Source organism: Gymnodraco acuticeps, unplaced genomic scaffold (genome assembly GCF_902827175.1).
Source record: "Gymnodraco acuticeps unplaced genomic scaffold, fGymAcu1.1, whole genome shotgun sequence".
Lineage (NCBI taxonomy): Eukaryota > Metazoa > Chordata > Actinopteri > Perciformes > Bathydraconidae > Gymnodraco > Gymnodraco acuticeps.
The window spans coordinates 15,066-22,446 of NW_022990792.1; positions in this window are offsets into that span (position 1 = coordinate 15,066).

The following is a 7,381-nucleotide window of genomic DNA, read 5'->3' on the forward strand; positions in this document are numbered from 1 at the left end:
AATATGCTGTAAAATTATGTAAAAGCATGCATAAAACTATACATCTTCAGATGTTGTACGAAAACATAAGTGTCCTACATTTATAATACAAAGTTATTATGGCTGTGTGTACCTTGTGTGCACCTCCTAGTGGTTAAAGCACGTTATTTAATTATTGTTATATTTGATTAAAAAAATATTAAGAGTACATACTTTCATAGGGGGAAAGTATAAATATAGAATGTAAAAAATCAAGAAGATACTCTAAGTGATCTCTACAATAAAACAGTTTAGTGCAGAATGTACAAAGATATTAATAGTAGGAGGTGCAAAACAGACAAACTAATTAACCTTTATTAACACATTAAATAATACTTTAGATTAAGGTCTTCTTTTAAATAAGAAAAAAACGTTGGGGGTATCTATCTACAGATAAATATTAAGCCTGACAAAGTACTTAACGTCTAATATATTGCTTTCCTGCAATGTTAACTATGTTGAAGCACTTATTTTTAACTGATATTATACATATAAATTATACTCTTATGTATGTAGATAGAATTATACATTTGCAGAATATGACAGTTTAATGGTGGAGGTACACACATATTGATAGATGTCTTATAATGCACTGTTGAGGAACCTGTGACCCAAGTGTTTCATTCATTACATAACTACACCCTAATTGTGTATATGATATGTCAATAAACCTTTGAAATCTTGAAAGGGAAGTGCAAAATAGCCATAATATACAGTCGTTAATTAACTATTAGTAGAGAATAACGAGTAATGAATATACTTTATTACTCTTTTCCATTCATGTCAATTGCAGATACATGTTTAGTCTTCTCAAGCACCAACTATCAAATATCTCTCCTGATTGTTGGCACTTGACAATCATCTTACCTGAATTTTACTCAGGTGTAACTAAAGTCTGATTTAAGGGTTGTTTATATTTCACATAATTAATCAGAATCTGCAAAGTAACTCAAATAAATGCAGTGGAGTAAAAATACCAGGTTAACCTCTGAATTGTAGTGGAGTAGAATTACAAAGTAACAATGAGCTGTCATGTGGGTATTAATGCTGCGCATTATGGACACAAGCGATTTTCACCCATTTATTAATGATATGTTTTACATTTGATAACACCAATGTGTTTAATACTGACAACTTCTAATTGTGGGAAAAACGAAAACGTTCAGTAGAGACGTCCCATAGAACATTTTGCGAAACACAATAGCCAGCATGTGTAGTTCTGGGGGGGCGTTCGATTCCAGTTTTGAATAGTCTGGCGTGGTTTCGTTCCATTTCACACAGCTGTTTGACGCTCTGCGTAACCTTACGGGGACTGTAGTCCTAAACGATAGCTCGGGATTATGGGTAGTGTAGTGTCTTCAGCCATCCTAAACTCAGAAATGTTGACAATCGCATTGATGCTCGAAATGTCCCTTATAGGCCTACGTCTGTTTCCGGTTATTTTTATTTTTAAATTCAGTTCCTGACGGACGACAAAAAAGCCTGAGATTATGGAATTAAACCAATAAATAAAAGCAAGGATAATTGTGTTTTATTGGTGAGTAAATAACAGTGTGTTATTTTTGAAAAGAATAACGATATTAGAAGGAAACAAATATTTAAAAATACAGATTTCCGTATTCTGAGGCTCTGAGCCCATTATTTTCCTCACAGACGGCAACAAAGTCCGAAATTATACGATTTAAAATAAAAGCAATAATTGTGGCTTGATATTGAGTAAGAACATGTTTTTATGAACCACACAGCTTCCGGTCTCCCACGACCCGACCGGAGAAAAAGACGTGCTTCAGGCAGTAGAATAGAAATACATTGCTTTTAAATCGTGCTGTGCAACACGAAAAAAAAGGGGCAAATCGTGTGGTGAACACGAATCAATAGATTAAAAATCGTGTTGATGAACACGAAATGCCGTGAGACTGGGTTGGCACATACGGGTACTTCTCAGGCATGCTGGGCCATTTTATCATCATGCGCTAATGAGCAACTCTCATAGGAATGAATGAGGCCCCGCCTCCCACGCTGTATCCAGTTCTTATTATACATCCATGTCCTCGAAGTGCATTTAGAGAAATGAGATGTCCTTCAACATGGCGCGCTAAAATTCATTTCCGGGTCACTACCGGAGGACCGAGGAGTCGAGGAGGGGGATTTGATTAAATGAGAAAGAGCCCCCGGTTGTACCTGGCCGCTCTGTGCTGGAGTACCTGACCGCTGAGATCCTGGAGCTGGCTGGAAACGCCGCCCCGGGACAACAAGAAGACCCGGATCATCCCCCGCGACCCTGCAGCTCGCCGTCCGCAACGACGAGGAGCTGAACAAGCTGCTGGGAGGAGTGACCATCGCTCAGGGAGGCGTGCTGCCCAACATCCAGGCTGTGCTGCTGCCCAAGAAGACCGAGAAGGCCGCCAAGAAGTGAAGACCCTGACCCCGCTTCAATAAACACCAAAGGCTCTTTTAAGAGCCACACACTTCTGTCCAGAGAGCTTTCCTTCATCGAACCTGTGCCTCTATTATATAGTGTTGAAGAGAGGATAAGTGTATGTTCCTTATTTGTGATTATATTCTATAAACTATGAAATCTCAAAGCTTTTATCTGGGTTTCCAAGCAGTCTGTAAACCATCACATCTACTTTATGTCAATCTTTCATTTTCCGTTTCCTACAATCCAGTCAGAGGAATACAAATATATATATATATATATATATATATATATATAAACGTGCATATAAATATATATATAAAGTATAAACATATTTATACACGATCTATTCATGTTTTTATGACACTCATATTACTGCTAATATAGATCGTGTTTAATAGACTTTAAAGTGTCTAAATATCTGTCACTTGAAGCGTAATCAGGGTCCTTACTAAAATATAAAAAGTTACCCAGAAAACAAAAAACCCTAACCAACCAAAAGTACTACAAATGCGGAAGGATCCCGAGCTGGACCGTGGTCAGTGAAGGTCCTCATGGGGTTCTCCTTTACGTCCGCAGATAAGATTTAAAATCTGTCGCTAGTCGGAGTCAACTTGTCAAAATGTCCTGGAAGGGGAAAAGGAGGACATTTGAACGAGCCGACATAGCGAGACCCCGGAAATGAGAGGAAGAGGAGGGAATTTTCTTCTTAAATATCGAAGAATAATCTGATAGAAAATGTAAACATTATTCTAAGTAGGCCTATAGTTGACGGTTTTTGATGATTCGTTCTGATCGACCTGTTCCAACAGACTCGAAAATGATTGTGTTAGCAGATTAGACTTAAACCTTTTGTCTCCTGCAGCAGAAAGGTGAATAATCTCAGCAGTTCAAGCTTAGCCATTCATCACGGCGTTATTTATTATAGGCACACATCTCAAAAGTTGAGGACAGAGAGAGAACGGGCGTGACTTCCAACGGTCTTATTACCCCAGGTAGTGACATCACAATCATGTGGTACAGCCCTAACCAATGAACACAGTTAGTAGTCGCAGCTACTTACATAAACAATATATGGTACACAGTAACACATGGAGTCATACACTAAACATGTCTGTATGTTATATCTCAACAGATTGGAAGAGGAAAGGAAGGAGGTGAAAAAGGGGTGAAAAAAAATACAAAATATATATATAAGAAAATGTCTCTTCCTGGAAGCGTGCCATCTTTTGCTTCAACATTTGGACAGTTTTGGGTTCGCCTGAACTTCACAGGCTCAGGAGAACCCCCAAGTCGTGAATATGTTGGAGAATCACTATTATTTCATACCTGCTGGATCAATACAAATGATGTGTATTCCTTCATTGCACTGCCAAACAGAAAGGAGTTTGAACTTTTATTTTTGCTAGAAGCTCCTCTGAGACGTTTCCTTGATGTTCTCGCAACTAAAACCTCAGATCCCAAGTGTAAAGACTGGACTTTCAAATCTTCCAATCAAATAGATATCTCAAACATCATTGTTCAATTCTGGACTGGCCGTATTCCAGACCATGATGTTGAGACCTATTTGAAGAGCTATGGAGATATAATCAGCAAATACAAACCAATAGATACATTTGGGATATGGTATGGAGTGAGAAAATACAAAATGAAGAGGAACAGAAACTGTGATGGTGAGATCCAAAATCTCCCAAATTCGATATCTCTCGGCCCCTATAATGGGAGAATCATTTATCCAGGGCAACCCGTCACCTGTTTCATCTGCAACTCAGCTGACCATCAGGTCAGAAATGCACCACAGTGAAATGTTGGAGATGCAATGAAATGGGCCACAAGGCTAAAGATTGCAATTCAGACAGTCTCTGCAACCTGTGTGGAAAGATCGGGCACACCTTCTTCAACTGCCCATCTTCTTATGTAAACAAGGCAAACACCCAGCAGCAGCCTGGTCCTCCTTCAGCCACCCAGCAGCAAGCAAGCCCAGCAGCAGCCTGGCCTTGGTCCTCGTCCTGCAGCCCAGCAGCAGCCTGGCCCGGGTCCTCGTCCTGTAGCCCAGCAGAAACCTGGTCCTGGACTCCCTCCAGCCACCCGCAGCAGCCTGGTCCTCGTCCTTCAGCCCAGCAGCAGCTTGGTCCTCGTCCTTCAGCCCAGCAGCAGCCTGGTCCTCGTCCTTCAGCCCAGCAGCAGCCTGGTCCCTTGTCCTTCAGCCCAGCAGCAGCCTGGTCCTCGTCCTGCAGCCCAGCAGCAGCCTGGTCATCTTCCCTTCAGCCCAGCAGCAGCCTGGTCCTCGTCCTTCAGCCCAGCAGCAGCCTGGTCCTTGTCCTTCAGCCCAGCAGCAGCCTGGTCCTCGTCCTTCAGCCCAGCAGCAGCCTGGTCCTCGTCCTTCAGCCCAGCAGCAGCCTGGTCCTCGTCCTTCAGCCCAGCAGCAGCCTGGTTCTCGTCCTGTAGCCCAGCAGCAGCCTGGTCCTCGTCCTTCAGCCCAGCAGCAGCCTGGTCCTCGTCCTGTAGCCCAGCAGCAGCCTGGTCCTCGTCCTTCAGCCCAGCAGCAGCCTGGTCCTCGTCCTTCAGCCCAGCAGCAGCCTGGTTCTCGTCCTGTAGCCCAGCAGCAGCCTGGTCCTCGTCCTTCAGCCCAGCAGCAGCCTGGTACTGGTCCTTCAGCCCAGCAGCATCCTGGTCCTCCTTCTGATCAACATCAGCAGCCTGGTCCTGGTCCTGGTCCTCACCCAGCAGCCCAGCAGCAGCCTGGTTCTCGTCCAGTCAGCAAGGATCTCCCTCTCCCTGGTGAGTCAAACAGCCTTCAACTCCTGAAGACGACTCTCCATCCCAGTCAGGTGAGGGTAGATTAACTATGGATAGTGATAGAGAGCGAGAGCGAGTACAGCTCTGAGAATGAGATTGAAGACGAGAAATATTATGAGAGTGTGAGCGAAAGACCAGGATCTGACTCCAGCCCTGACAGCCTTACAGCTGGTCAGCGAGTCAGCATGCCCCTCTACTCGCCCCTGAGAGCAACTCGGGGTCTTTTTCTTCACCAACTCCGGAACTTCCAGAACCCCCGAGTGAGGCTGAGGGGGAAGCCCCCGTCTGAGGTCTCATAAAAGAGACCTGCAAGTAGAAACTTGAACCAAAATGAAAAACGGGCAAATGTAGATACATCATAGTGATTCATTTTATAAACCAATATGAGCTTCTTAAATGTCGCTACCTGGAATGTACGTGGTGTTCAGTCTAAAGACTTTCGAGAGAGGAAAATTAATATTTATTAGACACTAATTATGACTTCCTCTTTACGCAGGAACTTAGACTGAATACCACCAGTGATGTTGATGATGTGTGTAAACGGTGGCATAAAGGCAAAAGTATTATATCCATCGGAGAGAGTAGAGCTGACGGAGTTGGCATTTTCTTCAAAGAAAAAGACATCACTATTATTAGAAGAAGGGACATAATCCCAGGAAGGCTGCTTATGGTGGATTGTTTTTATAAAAATGAAAAATATCGACTTATTAATATTTATACTGCCCCTGAGGCACAAATAAGTTACAATTATTCAGAAAACTTAGAGAGCTATTAACAGTGGGTTATAAAATGATATTAGGTGGTGATTTTAATACAGTAACAGAAGACATAGATAAGTGTAGTCCAGCTGTTTTTAAACTGAGGGCGGAAGGAAAGCTGTTGAAAACAATCTGCAGCGATGCAGGCCTAATCGATGTCTGTCGCTCTCTGAATCCCGCTGGAATGGATTTCACGAGATATGACAAAACAACTAAAACCCGTATAGACAGGATTTATGTATCGAAACACTTCTCTGTAACCAACTACAAAACAATCTTTAATAACTTTTCGGATCATCTTTTGGTCCAAACGTCATTATCCTCCGGAGCCCCTTCCACTAGAGGCTTCTGGAAACTGAACACACAGTGCCTAAAAAATACTTGTGTCTCAACGGAACTAAAACTGGAAATACAAAAAATAATACAATTGAGATGTTTAACAAACTCTGACATCAAATTATGGGAAACATTAAAAATGAGGTTAAAACGTTTTTTCAAATTTAAATGTAGAGAATTAAATAAAGCAACAAATATTAAATTGTAATCATTAATCAAACAATATATTCATTTAAAGCAGATTAAAGTTAAAACTAAAACGGTAGAAGAAAATATATCTAAATTAAAAACTGAAATTGATCAATTCAACCGGGAATCATTATATAATATTCATACAGCATCTGAAATAGATCAGAGATGCAACTTGGCTCAAGCCATTAAAACCAACCAAAAGCAAATTCAAAGTAAATTCATCAGATCTATAAAAAATCAAGCAGGTTGTATTGTGTATAATGAAAAACAGAAACGAGAAGTGATAAGAGATTTATGTTCTGAAGCATATAAAAAAATAGACATTGAAACAGACTGTGTTAAAACTCTGTTGGGAACAATCCCTCCGTACAACATCCAAGAATTTGACTTCCTTCTCGGTGAGATTAGAAAAGATGAGGTGATCCAGGCGGTGAAAGAGCTGAATGTCGGTAAGAGCCCAACAATGACAGGTTCATATCAGGAACACCAGTTGGCCATGCGCCCAAAATAACTGCCATCGCCTGCAGACGATGTCACTGTTATAATAAAACCAACAGGAAATGGATGTTCTAACAAACCACCTAAACCTGTATGAATTGGCATCAGGAGCTAAATTAAACCACAGCAAAACTGAAGGTGTTTGGATCGGCACCGACGATGCCAAATGTGACATTAACATTCAAGTGAAAAAAAGAAATTAAAATACTTGGAATAACTATTTGTAGCGACAACTGTGCTGAACTCAATTGGAAGAAGAAACTAAGTGAAGTCAAAGAACAAGTTAAACACTGGGAGAATAAAAAATACAAATTATAAATCAAGAATAAACATAATAAAATCATTCATACTCAGCAAGATC